At 40.4% G+C, this 27,697-nt stretch overlaps 1 protein-coding gene across 6 annotated transcripts in view; it reads right to left on the reverse strand.

Annotated features, from left to right (window-relative positions):
* The window catches only part of akap13 (A-kinase anchoring protein 13), a 102,854-nt gene that overhangs the window by 74,550 nt on the left and 607 nt on the right, over positions 1–27,697 (reverse strand). The gene's annotated exons all lie outside the window — the stretch shown is intronic.

Here is a 27,697-nt window from a genome sequence, read left to right on the forward strand (position 1 = left end):
AATCCTGTCATGTCAACCAAGTTCAGTATGGTCTCTTCTTTAAAGGTCTTGTTTCATCAAATTCTAATGGTGTCAATCAGTTACAAAGGTAATCAAGGTAATGGACAATAATAGTCTGTGACTACTCATGATTAGGCACAATGGAAGCATGATTAAGTTTGACATTTTTAGGGGAGATAAAACAAACCCATTTGGTGTTGTAAAAAAAACAAAAAAAGGAAATCAGAGGGTTTTTTTACTTTATTAGACCATCTTTGTTTAGTTTTGATGATTTCTGAATTATTGGCATGGAGTTTGACAATTTCTTCCGACACCTGAGCATTGGGCAGCCATTATGTATGGCGCGTGGGAGCAGTGTAGGGGACGGTGCCTTGCTCAGGGACACCTCAGCAGTGCGACGTCCTGGGACTTGAACCAGTGACCTTCCGATTCCCAAGCCAAGCCACAAGATCTATTTAGTAGGGGTTTTCACCATTAACGTTTTACCTCTCTCAATTAATAACCAAGCCTAAATAAACGCAAATGTATCATATTACCAAGTTTGACCCTCCCGTAATTCCAGCTACTTTTATTTCAACTCCCAACCAAAAGTATTATTGCAATTCCCTACCGACTGAGCCACCACCATCCTACAGCATCAACAAAGCTGCTGACTCTGATGGCTGCTGTGATTCCCCTCTGTATATTGTGCTCTACTCAGGGTTAGGGATGTAACGATACCAAAAACTCACGGTACGATAATATCGCGATAAAAAGTCCACGGTACGATATTTATCGTGATATTGAAAAATAAAGAAGAAAAAAATTGTGAATTTTCTTTTTTTTTACATTTTATTTTGACTTTTTTTTTTTTTTTTACTTGACTTTTTTTCTTCTTTATTGAATAATAAATCTGATTTGTACAGCATTTTAGTAGTATTTTAAAGTGTCAACAATATAATAATCAGACCCTGCAATAAAATAAATCAAGTTTCACTTTAGTTTTTCAAGTAACTCAAACTCACTAACTCACTCACTCAGCATCATCAGACAGGTTTTTAGGAATATGAGCATGCCCACATTTCCAGGTAGAAGCTGGGATGTTCGGGCGTTTACAATATCCCCTGAAAATGCAGACACTCACTATGACTCACTCACGTGCACGGTTGTGGCATGATCACCAAAACAGAAAGATATGGACACAAGATGTGTGCAAATGTATTTAGTATCCTATCCATTTGAACATGATTTAAGTGGGGGGTGGACTTAACCTCCTCTAGGGGGGTCCGGGGGCATGCTCCCCCGGGAAGATTTTTTTTTTATATTGAAGTTAAAAGCATCAATCTGGTGCACTTTGAGAGCAAAATGAAGAGATCTATGGATACATCTCTCAACACCCATATGAAACAGAACTGTAAGCAGATTTTCTTTTTATTTATGGATATTTTACAAATCACTCCCCTTTCAAACTGTATTCTTGTTTATTAATAACAACTTTTTTTTTACTGTCATATAGTATTTTATACCTGTTTTTATTTTTGTATAACTATAATGATCATATAAAGGTGTGCCTTCACCTCACTGAGCTGAGGTTATCAGAACCTCTCAGTCTTTCAGGAGAGAGCTCTCTAAGCTCTCCCCCCCGCGGCCGCTTACACAGTAAATTCCAATGTTAATAAAAGCTGTATACGTTTTTTGGGAGCTTGATTTATTTTAAATTAACACAAATACAAAATTAAAACCTATAATTGCACACTAAAAACATTATTTAAAAAAAAGAACTATTTCACATAAACCTCTGGTTTTGACTGGGGCTAGGGCAGTTCAACTTGATTTGGGGGGGGGGGGGGGGGTGCTCCATAGTTTATGGGCGCTGTACGCAATATAGGCGTAGTTCTGTTAGTATAAGATAATAAGATGTACTTTGTTGATCCAAAATCGGGAAATTGTGTTGTTATGAGATAAAATAAAACATATTTTTTAATTTCTAGCTTTCTTTTTTCATCAATTTTCGGCGCACCCCATAGATTGATGCGCCCTTAGCATTCGTCTATACTGCCTATGCCAAGGGCCGGCCCTGCTTGGTACTGATGTTGCTGGGACAGAGAGATATGCTTTGTCCATGGGTGACAGCAGTGGGCAAAACTGTGCATTGTCTCTCCACCACTTCAAAAACAATACAGTTTTTGCCAAGAAGGTGAGGCTTATTGACAGGGCGAGATATAAATATACTGTTGGTACTTGTCAATGTCTCTAGGTATGTAAATGTAGCCCTGTAAATACGATGTCCTTTTGTGTTATCTGTTGTTTTATGTTCATGTTGTAACCTACTTAATTTAATTTAATTTCAAACCTTTATTTAACCAGATTGGTCCCATTGAGATCATAGATCTCTTTTTCAAGGGAGACCTGCAGCATATTGGTTCCACATGAAACATAAAACAATAAAGGACATCATACATTATATTTACAGGATACATTTACATAGTTATAGACATTTACAAGTACCCATAGTATCAACGAGCATTTCATTTAGCCTAGCTTTAACAACATGCAGAGGAATGAGATTGCTCAGTTTCAATTCTTGCTGAAGATTGTTCCAAGCAAGTGGAGCTGCGCACATTAAAGCTGTCTTACCTAAGACAGTCCTTGCTCTTGGCACATCTAACAATACTACATCATGCGATCTCAGACAATAGCTACCTGCAACTCTCGGTGTTATCAGAGAGCAGATATAATACGGGAGTTTACCCAACAAAGCTTTATAAATAAACGTGTACCAATGACTGAGCCTCCGTACAGTAAGTGATGGCAAACCTGCCTTGGCATACAGGGTACAGTGATGTGTGAAGTACTTTACAACTTTACAATTTGTGACAAATCTCAGCTTGCTGCCATGTTGGACAGGTCTCTCTTGAAAAAGAGATCGATGATCTCAATGGGATAGTGTTGTCACGATACCAACATTTTGGTTTCGATACCGATACCAAGTCAAGAATTGCGATTCCGATTCTTTTTCGATACTTTTATTTTATTATTTTCATGATCAATAAAATTGTAGTTTATCCGTTAAGTGTTTTCTTACAACATGGTCTCTTCTTTATACTTGAGTTTATGTGATTTCTTTGATAGTTAACTTTATATTTTATTAACATGTAATAGTACAGTAATATAAATAATTATTGACAAAATGTACATTGCCGATGTTAGCCACATTGGTAAATTAGCTAAAAAGATAGCCATATTAGACGGTTATCATTGCCATTAATTGCCTCGTCAAACTACGAAAACGTTCGTTTGTCACAAAATAAATGACACTTGTTTGACTTAGATTTGAGGACATGGGCTTGAGCATGATGTAATTATGTTATCTATCACATTCGCTAACCTGTCTGTCTTTAAATTCTTTAAACAGCTCTGGATGCCGGTTGGTGAGGTGCTTAGCCAAGTTTGATGTGTTGGCTCCCTTGGTTTGCAGGGATCTAAAACATTTCTTACAGACAGGCCTCGTGGTGTCCGTAGGCTTGCCCTCACTGTCAGAGATATAGCTCAAATACTTCCAAATTCCGCTTCTGGCGTCTTTTTTGTCAACAGGCCGAGGCGCAGCGGCAGTTGCACTCCCACTTGCAGCCATGCTTCTCGTTTTCTCACATGCTCTGTAGAGATGGGTGAGTCCTGATTCATCCGGATCATTAACCCGGATCCTAGTAATGAGCTGGTCGTGACTCGTGGCGAGTCTCCCCTCTCCATTAACCCGAGTCCTTTGAGTCCTACACCTGGTGACGTACAAATTAAAACTATAAATTGTGTCACTCGCTACTCTCCTTATAACATGTAAAATCACAGTACAACGTACCCCAGTCCGTCTGCCTAGCCTTTAGCAAGTAGGATAGCTGCCAGAAGTTATCGTTTGGCTAAGGGGACGCGGATCAGTGAAACTTCCTGCAGACTCGTGCGGACTCAGAGCCGTAACCGTAGCAGATCCAGAGATCCAGACTCATCATGCACGAGTCAACAGCAGACTCAGATTCGCAAATCCTGACTCACTGAATCAAGGGAACTTCCTTCACTTCCTGCAGACTCGTGAGTCGTGTGGACTCAGAGCCGTAACCGATCCAGCAGATCCAGAGATCCAGACCATACATCCATGATCCAGACTCGTCATGCACGAGCATAGCCGCGGGAACTGGGAAGTCATTTTACTTAGGGGGTGCGGACAAAAGTGGGGAGAGATTTCAACAACAGTAACATGAAGTTTTTCAAATGTACACCATTCGCAGCCCCGCCTCCAGCACCCCTACTTCCCGCGGCTATTGTGCACGAGTCAACAGCAGACTCAGAGATTCGCAAATCCTGACTCACTGTGCAAAACTTAAGAGACTCGTGAGGACTCAGAGCCGTAACCGTATAGCAGCAGATCCAGAGATCCAGCAGACTCGTCGTCATGCATGAGTCAACAGCAGACTCGCCAAATCACAAAATAACCCTTTTTTTGTGATCACATTTTTTTATTAAAGCAAAAGACACTGTGTAGCGGAGGTTAATGTAACGTTAGTTTAATATGCTCGTGAAATGCAACAACTTTTCGGTTTCACCGGTAGGATTTCTACGCTCTTGGTGATGCTGACTCATATGACTTAAAGGACTCGTATGATCCGGATCTCTTCAATGACTGACTCAGAAGACTCCGAGTCCGTAAAAGGATCCGGATTTGCCATCTCTAATGCTCTGGCAGCTAGCGCGTGCATGAGAGAGGGGAGGCACTTAGAGCGTGCTTGAGAGGGGAGGGACTGCAGGCACGGCTGCAGTGCAGGGAGTGGAAGCAGAGCGCTGAACACACACGGCTCTTATTAAAACAGCGCTTTCTCCCGTCATTCTTAAAGTACCGATACTAATGAAACGAAGGAATCGTAACGTTTTTAACGGCAGGGTATCGCGGTACCTTTCAAGTATCGGTACACCGTGCAACACTACAATGGGACCACCTGGTTAAATAAAGGTTTAAAAAAAAAAAGTGTTTAAAAAGGTTTTTTAAATCGCGGTAGATTTTGTCAGTCTCACAACGGTATTGAGACATTTATTTACCGCGATATCGCGATATTCGATATATCGTTACATCCCTACTCAGGGTACATGCTTGTAGTGTAGTATTCTTGCTGCCACTATCTGTTCTTACAGTGGTGACCACACCTAAAGCGGTTGGTCATGGATTAGGTTTGCCGTTACACCGAGGGAGTGATGGCGGCTTACTAATGTCCAGTGGTCTCCAGTGCAATAAAAGTAGCTGATATTACGGGAGGAAGCTAGGGTCAAACTTGGTAATATGATACATTTGCGTTCATTTAGGTTTGGGCATTAATCACAAGAGTTAAAAGGCGTTGATGTTGAAAACCCCTACTAAATAAATGAAACATTTCAGAGAGAGAGCAAGTGACCTGTCGAAAAAGAGTGAATAAAAGAATGTGTTGTATTCCACACGGGGGGAGAAGTCATACTGAAGGCTTTGATGAGGATCAACGTGATGTGAACCATATGCCATGGCCTTCACTGTGGGCAACAGAAATAGCTTTATCACTTCTGCCCCTACATCCAGGACTGGCAGTCCAGAGAGACTGAAATAAATCTGATCTGCTCTAAATATAGGCAGAGGTTCAAACAGAACAATCAGAGCCGGAGCAGAGGAGGAGAGGACTGAGGAACGCAGAGATGTTGGCATCTGCTTGGTTCCTTTTCTGTTTTGTGCTAAAGTACCTTCGGGATTACTTTCCTGACCTTTTAGCCTCTTGGTATTTGGACATGGAGAACAAAAGAAAAGTGAGAAAAGGAAAGGAGGTCCAACAGTTCCAGGTTCCCTCTTTTTCCCGTCACATAGGATGATTCAGTGGTTCAGATGTTGTAAATATTGTCAAAGAATATATGATTTAAGTACATCTTTAGAGTTTTCTTCGATCTTGTGTTTCATTTTTAACAAGCCTAGAAATTGAGTGATTCAGCAGCTGGCCGATAATCAGCCAATAGTGTCATTGTGATTGTTAAAACAATTAAATCATAGCAATATTTGTGGCAATATTCTATATTTTATCACTTTGCTTATACAAGTTTATCCACTTCAGCATAAGTGGGGCTCTATTTTAGATCTGACCGTTTTTTTCGGCCAGTATAAGTCCGGTGGCATGCAGGCTTAAGCTTTGGGGGTTTACATTTTTAGGAACTCAAGTAGGAACTCTGGAATAACTAGGTGCATATGTTGTGTGCTTAAGATTAGCTAGTGTAAGATCAAAAGAGAGAGAGAAAGTGTGTGTGAGTGCGATGGAGAGTATGAAATCAGCAGTAATCTGTGTGTAGCAGTGCAGTGTGTGTACAGTTTATTTATCAGTAAATAAATGCCACAAGACAAAAGACCTGCTGATTACAGTGACCGAGGTTAGCCGTGAAGTTAGCAACAGCTTTGGCTCGACTCGCTTAAGGTGGATCGGCTATTCTCATCTTGGTGACAAGCCGCTCAGCATCCACCACTCCGACTATCTACAAGAGCTGCTCTTAGGAAATGTTTGTACAGAGACACTCCAGATGCAGTCTGGGCCTGGACGCTATAAATAGTTCATTAGCACTTTCTCAACTGTTTGTCATGAAGGGCATGACCCCAGCACCAACTACAGTCAGCCCTGTTACAGGAAGCTGCTGGAATCATACCACACATGGACACAGACTAGTGTGTGTGTGTGTGTGTGTGTGTGTGTGTGTGTGTGTGTGTGTGTGTGTGTGTGTGTGTGTGTGTGCGCGTGTGCGTAGGGACATTTCTAGGGACTAGTTTCCCTGATGTATGAGTGGAAGTTTATATGCTCAAAGTCTAACAAAAAAAGTATGAAAAAAATTCAATTTGGGCACAAAAAATACAAGGTTGTAAAGATTAGGTGTTTTAAAAGAGCCATTTTAAATTGTTAATGACATTTTCCTATAACCACATTTATTTAAAATGCAGCTCATATAAGATGATTTACCCAGTTAAGAATATGAGCGTATCACAGCTTCAGTTTTTCAGTTTGACCGTTCACAATAAAAGCCCCAGCACTCATACACAGGATTACTTCATACTGCAGGACACTGAACAAAAATGACATTACCTAGCACGTTTGTATTAGTCCAAAGCATAACGTTAATGTTATGTGCTAACCAGCTAGCTAGCTAACTAACCTGAGTAAGCTAGTTCCTGTGCACTGCTGCCCAATTTGGTGAATCAGTAGAGAACCAGACTGACTTCCGACTTCAGAAAGTATTCCTGAAATAGAAGGTGGTGGCTGATGGGATGAGTCAGTGCTTTCCTGATGTTCATTGGTGACTCAGATATCACTAGTACAAATTAGGAGTGTCCCTATCAGGTTTTTGGCCCCGATTTGGGCCTAAGTGCTTTAATATGAAGCATATGTACTGATTATTTAATTATCCAACAATTTAATGTTGGTTAAATATGTATCTAAACCACTGAAATAACAGCTTATTTGTCACCAGCTATGTGTATGGAAGTTTAACTGGAGAATGTGACCCCTGAAACTGACATGAGATCAGTTAAAGTGAAGACAAGATAATAAGAGAGTAGAGACAGCAGGGTTGTTTCCCGTTGCAGTTTTTAGCGAGTCTGTGGGTTAGAAGAGAGTCGTTATCTGGTGTCACAAAATAATTTAACACATTCACACACTCTAGGAGTGAAAGTGGTACAGTGTTTTGCGTAAAAGGAGAGCAGCACTGCAACATCAACAGGCTACAGTGGACAACACGCAGTAGGAATAAATGCAGGGGTGAACTGTGTACATGTGTGAGGATAAAAAAATGATTGAAAATCCTTCATTGTGATCAAAATGTGCCAAATCGTCATGGACACATGCACCAGTTTTTCCTGTAAGTTTCCATCGCATCCATGGTTTTATGGATTGTCAGCTGAGTGTCTGCTGGCAAACCTTTACCCTGTCAGCTTTTTTGCCAGTGTCTGGTAAGCCTGGCAGCCCACTGTGCGTCTGACGGTGAAGTGAGTAATGTTTTTGCTGGACGTAGCACTGCTCAGTGTGTGTACAGTGTAATTTCTGCTGAATAATGCTAACATTCCTCAAGACTAAAGACGAGGTCCCCTTGTTGGTTACAGTGGGTTAGCCTCTAAGCTTGCAACAACACCAGCCCAGTTGGATTTTATTCCAGAATGTAATGTAATTAAAGCAACAATTATATGATTGACAAGGCACTCCTCTGAGTATTGCTCTCTATTTTTATAGCTGATCAAGTCCAAACTCTTTTCGTTGGTTTATATGTCCAAGAGTGAGGGCGGCAGCTTCATTTGAAGCAGGCTAATATTATAAATGCTCTAATACTACTTTTCTTTTGGTATCAAAGCATTTGTTTTCAGATGGAGTCAGTGTAACATATCATGAAAAACACACACACACACACACACACACACACAGTCGTGGTGTGGGGAGCAGAGAGGGGGCCATGTTTCCACAACTTGTTGTAATTATGTGTTATACAACTGAATGCTGACTCTGGCTGTTCTTTTACAGAGAAATGCAGCGAGAGGCTGAAGAGAGACTAACTCAGCTGGCCAGAAGTTATGTCTGGTATGGAAGGAATGAGACGAACAAGGCGAAGGAGACAGAAAGAGAAAGGGAGAGCGATACAGAGTATACAGAGCAGGAGGAGACACAGAGGCAAAGCGCAGCAGCTGCCTAACCAAAGCAACCTCCAGCTTTCTACCCTGCTGCACACACAGCTGCAGCGCCGCTCACTTCCACCGGCTGCACACATGAAGTGGCAGCAGGCCGGGCCTTATCACAACAAGCCCCTCCAGCTGCTGCTGCAACTTTAACCCCAGTGCTGCTGCACGGTGTGCATCGTGACGCTCATTGCTGCACATTTACCGCAACCATAGTGTCATTAAAGGCTGAGATGGTTTGTGTTTAGAGTTGTTCCTAAAACACGAAAATGAGTTAGCAATTTACCACTCAAGTAAACTTTCTTTTTGAACGTGTTTTTGGTTAAAAGCCGGAAAATAGATCTGTGGTTACCACTATCTAAATAAATGTTCCAGTTTGATTCTACGACATAAAATACATCAGTCAATACCTACTAGTGAATGTCCAAAGCTTCTATGCGCCTTAAAAAACCTGGGAGACAGAGAGAAAGAGGTGTGTTTCAGACGATGACACTGTGGAACACATTCAACATGCTAACACATATTCCAAGGCATCGCCATCTGTGTTTTGTCTATATAGCCACACTGAAACTTTTATCCAAGTGCACCAACTTACAGAAAACCTTCCGTAACGTTGCCAGCAACAAAGATTCAAGATTCAAGGCTTTATTGTCATGTGCACATTAGCTACAGGTAGGGCTGTGCAATTAATCGTATTTTAATCGCAATTACGATTTTGGCCTGCCACAATTAGGAAAACAACATAATCGAAAAAAACAATTATTTTGCTTTGCTAGGTTGTGACAGTGCACTGCAACATATTTGATCTCATTAATTTTGGTCTCATTTATTTGTATTTATCATATTTATATATGTTTAGTAGCTTGGGGAAGTGCGCTCCAAAATATTTGTTGATCTTGTTTATTGGTACAATATTATCTTATTATTTTGATATTATTTATTTAAATGTATCATTTATTTTAGTATTGGTTTTTCAGTTGAATTATACGTTCAGGGTAATCAACAGTTAAAAAGATACTGTTCAAATTATTATTTGTATTTGTTTTAAAGTTCAATAAATGGATTTTTTCAAAGTCAATGAATAATCGTATTTAATAATCGTGATATCAATTATTGACCCAAATAATCGTGATTATGATTTTTGCCATAATCGCACAGCCCTAGCTACAGTGTAGATATGGCAATGCAAAACCTAAGTCATAGGCTCCTCCAACAGTGCAACATGAATATATATAGGACATAAAACAAATAAACAGATAAAATAATGCAAAGATACCAACATCAACTGCGCAGCCTCACTTGAGGTGGACTGACTATAAGGTTGACCAGCTATTCTTATTTTAGTGACAAGACGCTCACTAGATTTGACCAGCAACCAGTGTTCTCCTCCAACAACAGGAGTTCTGTTTTCAAAGTAACACAATCATATCTTCGTAAAAATGTTTGACTCGATATTATGTACCTGACTGTGTTAAATGGTATATGTTATCATCTGATACCAACCACAGGTCCTTGAAACCAATCTATCATTGTCTCACCCCTCTGTAATTGAATGTTACCATACAACTATGGAGTCTCATGCACTGTAGGCTAATGCTACATTAAACAAGTCCAAACTCTTCCCTCAGCATATCTTCCTGCCAGTGTGTGAGCCTTTGTGATTTCAGAGCTGTCACAATCAGTTTGTTAGCAGACAAAGGAGACGTAATCTCCGTCTCTGTGTCTGTCTTTCTCTGTGGCTGTCACACGGGTGCGGAACTAATCACGTGTGTTATTGGTTTCACAAGGCGAGCACACACACATAGCATTAAAATGATCTGCTATCCTCTTTCCTTATCACTTATTAGTGGTAGAGGGTGGTGCAGGAATGATTCCAAAAAGCCGGATATTAGTTAGCATTTTACCACTTTGGATGATTATCTCAAATAAGATAAGATGCTAGATATTAGGATATATTATATTAAGGTTAACAAAAGCTGAATACATTTTTGCGTGTAAGACATAACATGTGTCAGTAATACCCCACTTGTTAATGTCCGAAGCTTCTATGTTTCTTGAAAACAGCGGTTGCTAATAAGTAACTAAATAAAACTACTCAACATCATCATGCCAAACATTAGCCGCCTTTAGCTTAGCAATGTCGCGCAGCCATGCGATCGTGTCGTTTTTTTTTTTTTTTACTTCTTTTAGTTGCGTTTACGCTTCAACTTTTATAAAAGTGGTGTTAATATGTGGAGAATATCCTACTGAACAAAAGGTGTACATATCATAAACGTGTTTGCCCACAGATTTTATTTGATGCAATATTCCGAAAGCCAAAGGAATAATCTCATTGCTTTTTGTAGAGGGAGCAATGCTTACTATAAAAAGATGTCATCAGCCTACATGTTAACAAAAGCCCAGGTTGGGACTCAGGAGGAGGTGAGTGCTCCTTTCAGCTCATCTCATAGTGCAGGAAACATCTAAGACATATTTAAATGTCTAATAGTTTCCCAGTAGGACTGAATATTGATGTTGAATGAACCGCCATCTTCAGCATCAGACAGCACTTATCTTATCACACATAACTCCAATAAATGAAATCATCAGAATTGAATGAGTGACAATAATAAAGTAACCAACCTAGATGATGGTTAATGATATCAGACAAAGTAAATAACTGATAATATCTTCACGCAGATCAGAATCAGAGCACAAGGAACAATAAATGACCTGATTTATGAATAGTGCTTGGCCAGCAAAGAGCTCTGACAAGTTTGCCTTACACTTTAAACTCTCCTGCTCAGTATGTCTCACAATCTTTAAAATAAAGACATACAAATGAAAGAGATTCTTATCATAATAGATGTTGTATGTAATCAGCAGATGTATCATCTTTTAAGTATTGATATCAGTATCATCCTCAGTGAACACTTCTCAAAACCTCAGAACACATGCTAGTTTGAGTGCATAGGTGCGTTTCAGTGTGAATTATGGCAAACCACCATTCCTGGATAGAGCACTTGAGTGTGGAACTCTGGAAGTTATACGTCCATCCCCAATTATTGTAGCTCCGGTCCACCCAGCACTATACAAATACAAGTTGAACATGTGTCTTTTTTTTATATTTGTGTGTTTACCAATTAACATGTGTCCTTAGGGAAACCAGGGGACCTTTTTTTCTTTTTTTAACCTTTATTTAACCAGATAAAAACATTGAGATAAAATCTCATTTTCAATGCTGACCTGGCCAAGAAGGCAGCAACGTTACACATAACACATAACAAAAACATATAAAATACAGAGAACATAACAAAGAAAACAAAAGACGAAAAAGCAGTCACTACATTGTGCACATTAGGACAATAAAAAAGGTACACTACTTGTTACTGCAAGAGCAGCTGGTGGTGAGGACTTCAGACAACTTCAATTTAAAACATGCTATTGAGACAAGTGCCCTCAGTTTAAGGCGTGATTGAAGGTCATTCCAAGACCAAGGACCATAATAAGAAAGACTCCTTTTTCCAGCCTCAGTCCGTACAGCAGGAACCTGGAACCGTATCCAGGCACTGGATCTGAGGTTGTAAGAGTCACAAACTGGGGCAAATCTGACACATATGTAGAGTGGAAGCTTACCTAAAATGGCTTTATACATTAATAAAAACCAGTGCTGCATCCTACGCATAGTAAGTGAGGACCATCCAGTTAGGCTATACAATGTGCAATGATGAGTCCTATAGGGTGCATTTGATATATAACGCAGTGCAGCATGGTAAAGTGGGTCAAGTTTGGCCAAAACAGTGGGACAGGCAAATCTATAAATGGTATCACCGTAGTCCAGCTGGGACAGGAATAAGCCAGAGACCAACCTTTTACGGGATGAAATTGAAAAACAACATTTAAATCTGAAAAGGAAGCCAAGAGTGAATTTCAATTTCTTTGTTAAAATTCAATATGGTGTTTAAAGTTCAGATTACTGTCCAACCAAAAGCCCAGATATTTGTAGGTATCAACAAACTCAACAGAAACGCCATCAAGGGTGTCAATGGAGAGGCAAGAGGAGGACGCTGACTTGGGAGCAAAAAGCATTGCTTTGGTTTTCTTACTGTTCAATAGCAGTTTAGAATCAAGAAGCGCATGCTGCAGCGTGATAAAATCTGATTTTAAATTGGAAACGGCCATATCCAGAGAAGGAGCACACGAGTATACAATAGTGTCATCAGCATACATATGATAGGTAGAAAATTGCATCTGATTACAAATATTGTTTACATATAATAAAAAGAGCAAGGGCCCCAAGATAGAGCCCTGTGGAACTCCCTTCTCCAAGGTGACAGGGTCAGAGACAGTACTACCCAACCTGACGCATTGAGTACGGTCGGTTAGATAACTCTGAAACCAGCAAATGGCATTGTGACCGAAACGAGACACCAACATAACATTAGACATAATGTGGTGATCTACGGTGTCAAATGCTTTGGCTAGGTCAATAAACAATCCAAAGCAGCCTTAATATCGTCTAAGACTTTCAGACTGGCAGTCACAGTACTGTGCTTTGATCTGAATCCAGATTGCATAGGGTTAAGGATGTTGTGTGAATTTAAAAAACGTTTTAGCTGAGTAGAAACAAGGGACTCAAGAATCTTTGATAACACAGAAAGATTTGAGATAGGACGATAGTTATTCAACTCCGTGGGATCACCAGCTTTCAAGAGGGGCGATACCAGAGCTTGCTTCCACACAGCTGGCAGTGTGTGAGTGGACAGGGAGAGATTAAAAATATCAGTTACTGGTTGTACTATCATCTGAGCTGCAATTTTTAAAAAGAACGGGTCAAGGCCGTCAGGCCCGGCAGACTTTTTAGGATCAATCGAGTGCAAACCCTGTAAGACTTCAGAGACTGAGAAATAAGCGAAATCAAAAACAGGGGAGTTCAACTCTTGACTATGGCCGTGAGTACGACCATTTAGAGAGTCATGACTTTGCTCATCAAAAATGTGACCTTCAGTCATAAGGGGGATAAACCACTGTTAATGGTAAAGGTTTTATTCAGCAGTGTAATGATTTGCTACTACGAACAATAATGTGCTTGTTAGCTAGCTAGTGTTCCCACTGCACGGCATGGCAGTGTACTAAGGGAAGTATCCAAATGTAGACACAGCAACAGACTGTAACCCATAGTCCTTGATTTTTCCAGGTTTCATGCCGCTGCTTCTTGGGTTTCAAAGTGAATCTATGCACCACTGGGCAGTTTTTGCAGTTGTTTTCAGAACTGCTGAACCAAATAACGTCATGCACGACACCGCACTCCCTTTCTTCTCAGCAACACAGCCACCAGAAGAAGTAAAGCAGTCCAAGTGTGAGAAGACATTTAAAACTCCACAACCCTCATGCTACTGTTGCCCTTTGGTACACAGAGTGTACATCAACCAGGCACAGACATGCTTCTTTAATTACTAGTTAGAATGGCCAATTTTTTAAAAGCAAATAAATAAAGTGTAATAAATGACTGATACAAAATGTCCTACATGCATTTGGACAATCTGGATTTGATGTTTATCCTTTGGCTGTTAAAAGAGGTTTCGTGACAGTTAACCTTATTTGAATAAATGTATTACATGTTTATATAAACATGAGTTGAACGTGGTTGTTAACGTTTCCTGAACAGACCGGTAGGCATCGATGGAATGGTTGTTGTCAGTTAATCCTGGTGCGGCCATGTTTCCGTTAAGCACATTAAACTACACTGCACATATTCCATCTGACTCCTGGCTAACGCCAGTAATCTTACGTTGCCCTTGATGAGAGGGAGAAAGAAGGAGTGAGACCCTAAGTTAACCCTGCATCTTCAGTGTCCTCCTCCAGATCTCAGTTGGGATACCCGATGTTCCGACCAGCATGCTAGCCAGCGTTAGCATTTAGCCTGTGCTGTGGACGTCCTGCACAGGACAGGGACCCTCTGAAGACTGAGGCTCATGTTGAAGACATGGTGAAACTCTCTGTGCAATCTTTGTCGGCCCAAACAGTCCGGCATCCATCGAACGAAACATCGGAAACGTTGTTGATGGAAACGTGGCCCGAACAGTCCATAAGCCATCGATGGAAATGTTCAGCACCGTTTAACACCATGTGAGGAATACCCTTAGTGCTGTGTCACAATAGAGCATGTGGCCAAATGACTGAGCTGAACACACACTGTGAATGGATTATGGACTGAAGTAATGATTAAGGGAGGAACCCCCACTTGTATCCTCTGAACAGACGTGTTGTGCAATGTTAAGAGCATTTGACTGTCTCCTTGGTAGACTAGAAAAGGAAACTCCTATTTCAAAATGAATTTTATTGAATCAATTTGTAATCCAGTAATTCATTTTTTCTTTTTAATATACATTTCAAAATTGTATTTTAAATGACATACTGAATGACCATTTTGGTTTATTTTCTGTAAATCCCTTTTAAATGTAACTACGTAAGGCATTGATTAATTCATATTTTAAAAGGCTTTTGTAGGCTGCATTGTTTTGCTGCTAAATAAATGGTTGTCATAGTGCACGAAAAGTGTACGTGTCCACTTTAAATCAAACGTTAAACACACATCCCGTTCTACCAGTGTTTTAAATAATTTGAGTGAACTGCGCCTTTCATCTCTAAGGTGTTGAACATCGGGTGTGTTTACCTTCTGATACCTGCCAGGGAGCGGGGTGTGTGTAAGGATTACTGTAATGAGAGCGTGGGAACCACTGCTCCAGACAAAGTCATGCTCAATGTGACCAGTCAGGCTCCAGCTGCCACTCTCCTGACACACACACACACATTCTGTAACTGTACACACACACTGAAACACACATCGGGCTGTGATTATTGGCTGCCCTGTGGGGCAACTCTTGTTCTTTAAAAAAAATAAGTCCTAAATAGAAAACAGCACACACATGGTGAAACCTTATGAAACATATATTTGTTTGTTTACTTACTTACTGAAGCACTTTCTAACATCATAGAGCAAAAGCGTTACTCAGATATTTTTGAGAGATGTCAATGCTGGCTGTTTCTATCTATCTTAGCTTTGTAGGCAGGATAAATAATGGAGTACTTATGTGTCTCTACCAGAACCAGAAAAATGGTTGTGGATGAAATGGACGCAGCTGTAGTGGCGAGTCAACCTAAACAAACAATAACTCTTAAAGTGACTTAATAATGGAATGCCTTATCAGAGCAGGAGATAGGGGTGGGTGATATGGCCAAACGTTTTTATCACGGTCAAGTCATTTTCACTTACCATCATGGTATTGGTTAGTAGTTGTTCTGTAAATGCACTTAATACATGGTTTAAAAAAACTCTACCATCCTTCATGACATATCCTTATTTCATGTTCACCACACGAGTGAAATCTAAAATTCTTTCAAAATAGAAGCTTTAAGCTGGTATTGAAGCATACCAAAAGAAAAGATAACTTTTTTCTGCAGGTTTTGGTCCTATTTCATTTCAAAAAGACAATATACTTTAAAAATTGCTGGTAAGAGTTCTTCCTCATCCAGATTTCACGGTGTCATTCTCCTCCTCCGCGTTAAAATCACGTTACCATGCAGGCAGCTGGATATGCAACATCTTGATATAGTGAGCTTAGGGTTAAATCCCTTGCAACATTTCCTGTTGCACTTGCTGTTGGTACAACATAGTGAAGTAACGGAATTTATTACATAATCACTGCACAACTAGGGTAAAATGAAGTGTGTATAGAGTATAATGTGTTTTAAAGTACATAAGTAGGACTTTACCAAACGTTGTCCATAAAGCTTGTTATGGGGCTTAGTTAGTATGAATGGGACCAGAGACCAGATTGTTTTTATACTTCGACATAGTACTATATTGTCTTTCTTTATTTTATCTTGTCTTCATTAAAGTTTCAATTTAAACAGGGCAATTCTGAAAGCTGGTTTACTTTGGCACACAATTGTTATTCACTAAAATCTATGTATTTGTGTTTCTCTTTAATATATATAGCCTACAGATTTCACCTCCTCATGACTGCTGCATTTCTTCTTCTCCTGCTGCAGCCACAAACCAATGTCCAAGCTCATTGTAGTCTAAGATTGAAACGCTTAGTAGGACACACTGTTGCTAAGCTGATCACAGGATCATGTAGGGGCACATTACTCCTATTGTCTCTTCTATTCAAGCACTGAGCTTTATAAAGTGAATTATTGTGGCCCTTAATTTAACTTATACCCTACACAGCCTTCTAAGCTGGAGCCAAGTGTGAGACTAGTTGAACAACCTACGGACTGAAGGGAAAAGGAAGATTGCCCAAGATTTCGGAAGACTGTTAACATAAAGATTAGACAAGAATATGTACTCCTTGTCTTCAAAGAACCATTAAACAGTCTATTGGTCATCTTTTTGGGGGGGGTTCTCAGTATTTATGGGAAATGATGTACATTCATTGATCTTAAATGATGTTTTAAACCTTATTAAAAGAAGGATTTCAAATAAAATGTGTATTCCTTGTTCTTTTATTACTAAAACAATATGCTTTTTTCTACACTATTAATAACAAATATATGTTTCCTTCTACATATACAGTGTTAGATCATTTGAAGACACATCAGCAAACATTCAGAATCAATAAAATGTCTGTTTACTTTTCATAACTGGGTGTAGTGACGTTACTGTAATGTGACCACCCAGAACTGCTATTTCATGTGTCTCTTCTTGCAGAGCACTTGGCAAGTGGCACTATCTAACAACAGAGCACAACAGCAACAGTGTCAGGACACAGAATATGCTGCAGCTCCCCTGTATGAACAATGCTAGTCTCATACAGAATATTGTCATACAAGGAAGAAAAAGTAGTGCCAGGCGTTGAACCACATTTTTTCCTGGCTAAATGGTGAAATTACTATTTATGTGTCATTTATGTGATGCCATGTGGCCAAAATATACTCTTTTCTCATTGACTTACATTGGGAAAGATATGTCTTCAAATTAAGGTATCCTTTTTTTCCCAGTTGGAACACCTGAATATTAATCATCAGGTCCTAAAAGTTGTTGAAGCGCTAATAGCATTATCCAGAGTTATGTTCTTTCCTCCATTCATTGGACTGAGCCGATACCGGATGACGTAGGGAGGTGGGGCTTAAGGCTGGGAGGCGGGGTTTAAGGAAAACACAAGTGCACATACTTTATGGGCACAATGGATTTGGAAGATCAAGCAACTTCCATGAACGGCAGTTTTCTTAACCTGTTAACCCCTGAGCCTGTTTTTCAGGTTTCAGGCTCGAAAATGACATTCCCAGAACAAATTACTATAACTTCAATCTTTTTTCTCAAAGCAATGATAAACCTGTGAGTTGGATGTAGAAAAGTCAGAATCAATATAGAATTTTTTTATTTTAAAGTAAATTCAGATTGAGCATAGTAAAAAAAAAGTAAATTATAGTGTGTAAAAACATTACTTCTAGTGAAAACCACCCTTGAATGATGGGATAGTAGACTTAAAGCTTTAGGAATCCAAACTATAACATATAATAAGTACCCTGTATCAAGATTGATGCACAACAAGTGACATTTGACCTTTTTTAGAGAGATTTAGAAAAAAAAAAACACTTCTGGGGTCATTTTCCATATCTCTGGCCCCCCTTGTCGATTTTGTTGATTGACACCTCTTTTGAACCGTTAGAGCCAATAGAATCGAGAGGGAAGTTCCTAAAATCCATCTAAACATTACCCATTGGTGAATGAGTGATGCGTAGCCAGAATGCCGAAAACCGGAAGCTGGGTTGTAGCTCTAATAGTGCTAATAACAGCTAATATGAAATCTTAGTTTTTGACAAAAATGGAATGATGGATTATTAGTAATCATTTCAAAGTGACACAGACACATTGGATTAACCTATGGATTAACCTTCAGCAGCGTTTTTATCGTTTTAATGCCATTGAACACAACTGTTGATCAGAACAACAGCAAAGGTAAGACAATGTCCCGTTTTTGCTCCGTAAAGCTACGTCGTTTGATGTCTGGGTTTGCTTCTCCTGCCGCGAGTTTTGATCGCTCAGTGATGATGATGCTAGCTGATATCTTGTTTGTGCAGATCCGATAAGTAATAAAGTATTTCCACCGTGAGTTCTGTGCTAAGTGCGTTAGCATTTTTTCGCTCAGGACTCATTTAGACGCTTCTTGTGAGACTTGTGTTTTGTTTCGGAAAAAATGGTTCGTATCGTCAGTTAGCTGAGTTTCTTCCCGTTAAGTGGGTATGACACATTAATAGGTTATTAAATGTTAAGAAGCCCTGAGACACAGTTTCGTGAAAAGAAAGCCCGCAGCCCTCGGGGGCGGGGACTGCCGGGCTTAACAGGTTAATACATCAATGCGTGTAGCCGTGGCAGAACTTCTAAACATTAAGAAAAACAATAGTTCAAGTTACAATAGTGAGATTAGAAGATGGATTTCAATGTATGAGAAAGATTAAAGATTTCAAAAACAGAAATGTCAAAACCATACCATTCAGAATCAGAACAAGGTTTTGCCAAGTAGGTTTTCATTTACACAAAATTTGTCTTAGTGTTTGGTGCAACAATAATATTAGTCATGCACATTAAAAAAATAAAGATGGTCCTGCACAGGGTGTGGGAAAAAACGCCTGGGCAGGGCCAGAAAGATAATTATACTGGGTGAAGTTACTTTGTAAGAAATAGTTTCATCACGAAACTCCTGCCTAAAACCACAAACTGTCATTTTAACAATGAGGGTTAAACCATGGATGAATGATCAGGGCTTGTGCATCGACCACGGTTGAAACGGTTGACTTTGAAAACTGTTTAAATAATTATTTATCGCAAATTAATCACATTTCAAATGAACTAAACATGCTCTTCACCTTTTGAAACTTTGCACACACATCAAGTGTTGTGAAAATGTACATCTGATATGGGCCTTAACCCTAACGTCTGGGTTCCACCGGGTCCGTCTGCGCCGCGGTGACCCGGTGGAATACAGGGTAAGGGCGGACTGGCCACCTGTGTGTTCTGGAGAATCATAGAACGGCCGGTCGTCAGCGGGCCGTTGACGGCCGGCTTGGTACGCTGACGGCCGGCACCGCCCTTCATTTTTTTAAACGGCATCATGTAAGTTGCGCTGACAGGCGACAGAGGTCCACAGTTGCCCCGCAGCGAGGCTCCCCCCGCCCTCCCGTAGACAGTTCACAAGCTCAGTCACTTCATAACACCAAAGATGGATCGCGGTAAACGCACTAAAGTGAGGCTCCACTACACTAAAAAAGAAAAAGACAAGGCATAGCTCAGTTAAAATAAAGCACAGCTATTGTGCAATACATTTGTATTGCATGTATATTTTTTATTTGTAAAAATGTCAGTTAAAGCTTAAAAGAATAAAGATATTTTTGTTATCTAAACGTTTGACCTCTTTCTTTTACAATTTTGGAATCAAAACGGGGAATCGATAAGAACCGGAATCGATAAGCAGAACCTAATTCCTAATTACAACAGTAGTCAAATAGGGCTTTCCACTGTGCACTAAGATTTAAAGTGATGTTTAAATCTTCCATTTAGGCCCCGCCCACTCGATCGGATCGGCGATCGGTATCGGCCGATACTGATTCCGGCGATCGGCCCCAAAATTGGCGATCGGAGCATCCCTAGTATATAGGTTCATGCTACCTCAATCAAACTTTGACTTTATCATATGCATCCCAGATATATATTTCCAGCTTTCAAAATGTTTCGTTGAGCATGTTTGTGTTATCCATAGTACAAATAATATCATTTTCAAAATCTGTTTTTATGTTTTTTGTGCGGTTTTGGGTCCAAAAAAGTATCATATAGTATGTAAATATGTAAAAAATAACTATCAGTTTATATAGGTGAGGTTGTCTTAAAAAAATAGATACCAAACATTGACATGCTAAAAATGTTTGATGGGGTTTAGTAAGACAAATCAAAAGTATGCGAAAACGGCCAAATTAGCCCAGGATTCTAAAGGATTAAGTATAAGGGTGAATTTTTGAAATCTCAAAATCTGATCAAAATTTGCTTTCAATTTGTATCATGCACATCAGAAGCAGGGTTGGTGATTCCCCCAGTTTTTTTTTTCTCTTCTAAACTATTTTCTCTCCCCGCCTATTCCACAGATACGGAGAAAAAGGTTAGGCAGGTTACAGCTCAAAGAAAACTGTGTAGCTTAGTGTTAAGGCCCTGACACACCAGGCCGTATTCGGCCGTCTTGCGTTGTCTGGCGACAACGGGTTCCTTGTCGCCCAAAGTCAATTTGGTGTGTCCCAAACTCTCGGCCGTGACACGCCTTATTTGGCCTTTCACGGTCGACACCCCGGCCGATTCAACATGTTGAATCGGCCAAAATACGGCCACAAGCTATCGGGCCAAGAAACCACTCTGATCAGCTGTTCAGCTAGCAAATGAGAAGCGAAACGGAAGTGAGGGACGTAAACAAACGATTAAAAAAGGCACAGGACAGCAGCTAAACCCCAGCAGGTGATACTTAAAGACATCAAACATAGCCCTTAAATGTCCTCTCTTACCTCCCACACATAGCAGGGACATCTCTGATATCGGCAGGAGCGTCCCCGGCTGTCCTCTGCTGAGAGCTCCGTGATTTGTTTGGTCAAGTCCGGTTTTTCATCTCATCGTAAATTTAGCAAGAAGTGGCCATTATTACATTGCTGACTCAATAAACTACACCACCCGTATGTCTGCACTTTATGTGCTCATTTCATCATTCATGTATTTTTATATTCTAAAACATGTTTTCGATGGATGAGAGTGAAAATGGAACGCACACGCTATTTGTTTGTTTATATCAGTCTGTTCTTCTTCTCTGTCTTCCGGTTGTTGCCTCTTTTGAATGACGAATACACACTACCGCCGCCTGCTGGTAAGGAGAGTTATTGCCACTCACGCATGCGCAGTTCGTACGTGCTCGGCTGAAGTCTTTGCGGTGATTTCCAGTGCGACACATGGCCAAGACGCAGGAGAACTCGTCGATGGAACTGTCGGTGTCGGTGTCGGCGAGTTCTCTGGTGACTGCCTGGTGTGTCAGGGCCTTTAGCCTGCAGCTCAGTGACAACAAAGTGTAGTTTATTTTTAGCCTGAAGTTTAAAGACAACTCAGTGAAGTTTACTATTGGCCTAGCCCAGGGCTTCTCAAACTCCGGACCAAAGTCCGGATCCGGACCGAACTGCAAATCAATCCGGACCGAACCCTGTGTCCCATTATAAAAAATAATAATTATACAAAATAAAAAAAATAAAAATTTTCTGATTCTGATTAATGTATATTTTCTTGTGTCTGACGCGTTGTGAGAATGAACGTGCATATATATTTATTTGTGTGCGCGAGCGTGACACGCATTGCAGACCGCAAGTTAACCGCAAGTTTATCTTGACTTTCTAATGCTTCGAATGCCTTTTTTGCCGAGGTTCAAGGCATTGGCTACAGACAAACAGTGCCATTTCTCCCACTAGTTCAAGCCACCATACTGTATGCATGTATTGAATGTGTGTGTGTATACAGGGGCGCCGTTTGCCGACAGGCAAGTGCTTGGACCAGAAGGGGGGCCCCAAAGAAGGTAGATTAAGAAGGTCCACAGCAACGACAACATGAAACACCCTTTAATTTCCTGGGGTCCCCATGCATAGTGCGCCGTAAGAAACTGCTTCTTAATTTCAGTTTCGTTGCTCCACTCCGGGGAGGGGGGGGGGGGGGTCTGGACGACTTTACTGGCATTTATCACATTTATTCACAAGTCAATCTTTAATAAAAAAGTTTGAGTACCCCTGGCCTAGCCGATTAAAGGCAGCCCAGTGAAGTTTACTATTAGCATGCAGCTCAATGGTGACAGAGTTTAGTTTGCTGTTAGCATATAGTTTAAAGACAACACAGTGCAGTTTACTTCTAGCATGCAGCTAAAAGAGGACAAAGTGTAGTGTACTGCTAGCCTACAGCTCAAAGGCAACAAAGTGTAGTTTACCGTTAGCCTGCAGTTTAAAGACAACACAGTGTAGTTTACCAGAGCCTGCAGCTAAAAGATGAAAAATAATTTTAAATGGTTGATTTGAAGAATTGTAAAGTATATGGATGCTACGTTTCAGGAACACATTTAGCTTTTTCAGAAACGCTAATAAAATAAACTCAACTAGAAATGTAGATAATAGAATAATAAAATAGATATGAAATTGAGAGAGGAAGTAATGTCAGTTGCTAATCATTGGCTTCGCCTTTTCAACCCCATTCACGATGCAAAAGAACATAATATATGTCATCAATGAGAAGCCCTTTCAGTTTCAAGGAATGAACCCTCCTAAAATCTTTAGTGATGGAAGCTAAATCCTTTTGTACATCACAGCTTTAACTCTCAAGTATATCAACAAGAAGTTAGAAGGAAATACACCGAGCTCAGAAGACATGGTAGCAGAACAAGAGACAGAGTATGACTCAACAGTAAAACATCCAACACTGGTTAGCCCCCGCATACCACTGTGTACTGCTGTGTGTGACACACTGAGAAAGACAGGAGAAAATAGGGTGTGTGTACTTTCAGTGTGCTGTGTAGTTTTGCCTGTTAAGGAGCCTGAGACGTGAGATAACAGAGGGCTATAAATAAAGGAGGGCTTGACAGCCAACAAGTTGTCATGTTGAATCTCGATTCTCTCCTTGTCTGTCCCAATGTCTGCTGGTCCCTCCCTGTGTTATTGTTGTACAGGAAATGTCTTCTGTCCTTACCACAGCACTCTTTGCTTTTCTCCACACACTGTAGCTCTTTCCATTTCTCACATTCCCAGATTTCCACACTTGATGTGAAACAGTCGAAAATCCAGCCTCTGAAAAACTGTGTGCTCTAAAGTCCCTGACACAGCAAGATGAGTGTCTGTAGCCCTGGATCTTGGTACATGGTAAAGTGGCTGCACTAGAGTGGTACAGGAATGAGTCCTAAAACCATGTATGAGTTAGTATTCTTCCAATTATGGTTCCCTCGTCCCAAAGACGGGGGAACGAAAGACACGATTTTGAACGTGTTTGTTAGTGGTTAAAAGCCTGAAATATGGTCTGTGGTTAACACAACATAAAATATGTGAGTAAAGCTTCTATATGTAAACAATGGTAGTTGCTAACAAGTGTCTACAAGAGGCTGCTAAAAGTAATCATTAGCTGCCTTTGGCTTAGCGGTGGGGATGTGAAGTCATGTGACCGTGATGTAGTTCTTTATAGCCTGACGTTAGCTTTTTACGCTTCAAAAATCATAAATGTTGTAGCTTGCAAAAAAAATTCATCACGGCCCCACTATTTACCCTTATACCCGAGATCAACATCGACACACTCTCTAACCAGGCCAGGAAGCAATCTGTGTAAAGTATCTTGCACTTTTGACATGTTGACCACAAGGGCTGGGAATCATACAACCGACCATGTGGACAAGCCCTCTTCCTCCTGAGTCACAGACCTTTGAGAGGAATCACTGGGATTGGCTTTCAGTTTAAAATTACCGTATTTACCGTACTATAAGTCGCACCTGAGTATAAGTCGCTCTTATCAAAAAACGTGTCGTTAAGAGAAAAAAAACATATATAAGTCGCTTCGGTGTATAAGTCGCATTCATCCACTAAAGTCTTCATCCTCTTTGTCGCTGTTAAACACTTCCGCCAACTCCGGTGGAAGTGTTTAACAGCGACACAGAGGTGTCGATGAAGCAGCATGTCCTGCTCCGGGCTGTCCTCAGACTCTCCATCAGAATCAGCTCCGATTAGACGATCTTTCTGAATCCAGACAGGATGGTGTCGGTCGCCACTGAAGCCCATGCTGTGATTCATCCCACAACATCCTGGAAAGTTACGTGACGCATCCTGCCCGTTCTTATTAGGGATGCTCCGATCGATCGGCTGCCGATCGATATCGGCCGATACTCACTCTCTGCCGATTGATCGGTGCTCTCAAAAAATGCCGATCGCGAGAGCCGATCGCATGACGTAAAATGATGACATAAAATACATGACACTTTTCTCTGTGCGTGGCAAAACAAGCTCGCCAAAATGGCTTCACCAGTCTGGCAGTATTTTAAGGTGTCCGAAAATGACAATAAAATAGCGGTATGCAACGTGTGTGAAGCAGAAATCCTGCAGCTCCACCCACTGTGACGGACCTGTGAGCGGAGCAAAACACACACTAACGGAGCGTCCACACAGCAGCATTAAAAAAAATCTTCCAACGCTTCTGCCCATTCACTTTGAATGGGGTGACGTCACTTTGCCTCACTTTTCGCCGAACTGCATTGTGGGAAGCAGAGCGGAGCTTTCCAGGCATCTCAGGCTTCAAAAGTTGAGCAATGTTCAACTTTTGAAGCTGAGGTGGAAGCGTCAGCCAATCAAATCCCGTTTATGCAAATCTGACAGTACAAGCGCTAGCCAATCAAACCGCGTGTAAGCTGGGAGAGACATACCGCAGGTCATTTCCTCATATTCCAAAAAATGGAGGAGAAATTAATTATAGCGGTAGGGAATCACCCGGTGCTTTATGACCAGTCCCTATTTACCTACCGGGATACAAACCGGAGGAGCCAGGCATGGAGGGAGGTGGCAGAGACAGTGGTAGGTTTTCGCCTGTTTGGGGAGTTTATATCCAGTTTACTTCAGGCTTTTTTGCTTTGTATGTCGGGGCGGGAGATTCATGTGATTGGTTGTTAGTCGCGTTGCTTGCAAAAAATCCCCAAGCTTCAGATACGCCCACCTACCAAGATTTTTTTAACGCTGCTGTGTGGACGGGCCTTAAGAGTTAGACCTAACACACTTAGCTATTTTATCTACCTCTGGAACAAGCTAAACTAGTTATAAATATGTTTATTCTTCACTGTCGGGGCACTCATTACTGGATCAGTGAGCTGACTGAGACGATACTGACAGGCTGTCAGGAGAGAGAGAGAGGGGGAGAGAGGAAAAGAGAGCGCTTCCGCTCATTTCTCCCGTGTTATTATCCAAAGTTAATGTAAACTTGAATAACGTACTTCATTTCAATGTAATAATTATGTTGGTTGTTGTTTGTGGAAGCGCCAGTGAATGAGCCACATTAACTGAGTTTTAAACATCACTTTAAATGGAAGATCCCCGCCCACTCGATCGGATCGGCGATCGGTATCGGCCGATACTGATTCCGGCGATCGGCCCCAAAATTGGCGATCGGAGCATCCCTAGTTCTTATTATACATCCATGATCCTACCGGTTGCCGTGACTTTTTTCTTCTTCGGTGGTACAGCAGTTTTCAGTTGTCACGATTGTATACAGTGCCATCTATTGGCCGGAGTTTGAACGCAGTCAGACAAAATTCAATATATAAGTCGCTTCGGAGTATAAGTCGCAGGACCAGCCAGACAGGTAAAAAAAACGCGACTTATAGTCCGGAAAATACGGTAAGCAAATTAGTGCACAAGAAGAGAAACAGACGCGAGGAAAACAGGTACAAACGTAAGGTGACATCTGTCGGCGCAAACATCTTAAAAATAAGACTGCCCAACATAAATCTGTGATATATTGTTGTTATAACAACATTTAAGTCTGGATATGGTCTTAGATTTTGGATAATGCATGTGAAAAAGTGTTTTCTTTTTATTGTTTGAAAGGATTTAGAAAAAATAACTAACTGCAATTTTTTTTCTGTACTGATTTCGCAAATGTGATATGATTTCCGATATGAGAGGGAATGAAACATTGTTTACATTATCATTGAAAATATATTAAAATAATAAAGGCTTTTTCCTGCAGCAACACAATACGTTATTCTGATATTTTCACACATGTGCATTGCTTTGTGTATTGCATCAGTTCATATTATTCTGGTTTAGATAAAATTCTGAATAATTATGCCTAGACAGGAATAACAGGCTTCAGCAACAACAAATTAGCTCCCTTTGCATGGAAGTTATGATCTGATTGTGTCACAGTATGATCCCTGTTAAACTTCTACTGATGTCACCTCAATGTGTTTTCTCAGAGACTTCAGAGAACACACTGGAGTGACAGGACATGTTCCAGGTCACTGTGTGCATTCACTGTCTGTTTCTAGTAGCACTGCTAAAAACACAATGTCCCCCCCCCCCCCCCCTCTGTTTCCTCACACATTCCTGTGTTCACATTCTCTCCACAGCTCTGAACACACACTTCATCAAAAACACATCCTCGAGTCAGACAAGGTGAACCATAAACCAATGCCATGTGCTTCATCATTAATTATGAAATGTTCCTGTATTCATTTTACTGAGTGGGTTACCTATTGTTTACTAATGGATTATTACTTTTTATATATATAACATGTTATTTAGATTTTAACCAAAGCTACTTACATACACTTCAATACAGTAGACGTGCCTTCAGGAGAAATTTGGGGTTAAGTATCTTGCCCAAGGACACATGTTGACATGGGGTGGGATCGAACCATTGACCCTATGATAGATAGATAGATCAGTGCATACACCGTCTGAGCAATTCATTTGATTGTTTTTATTCTCTTGCTTTTTTCCCCTTATTGGAATCCTATAAGTATCATGTACACATACTGCATGTGTGGTAATATATTTTAAAAGGTGTGTAAAGGCTAAACCCATGTCACAGTAGAAGCACGAAATACAGATATGAACCTGAAAATGAGCATCATAGGGCCCCTTTAAAGCACTTGCTGTATTCTGTGTATACAAACTGCCGTAAAAATAAAGCTTTATTAAAATGATCTTTATCATCATCATGTTTATATTCTATTTAGTAGTAACAACAAGCTAACATTATATTATGTATATTATTCTTATTTTGTATATTGTTTTTTTTCATTTTGTACTGTATAGATGTATATTTGTTAATTGTTATTATTTATATTAATGTGCAATGTCATTTGTACATGCTGCTGCAACAAAATAATTGGGACCATTAAAGTATATTTAATGTAATCTAATTGTCATCATCATTACCATCATCTTCCTCATCATCAATGCTAGCAAATGAAGCCCATCTAACAAACTAAGTAGAATGTC

The sequence above is a fragment of the Trematomus bernacchii genome, unplaced genomic scaffold (genome assembly GCF_902827165.1).
Source record: "Trematomus bernacchii unplaced genomic scaffold, fTreBer1.1, whole genome shotgun sequence".
NCBI classification, from domain to species: Eukaryota; Metazoa; Chordata; class Actinopteri; order Perciformes; family Nototheniidae; genus Trematomus; species Trematomus bernacchii.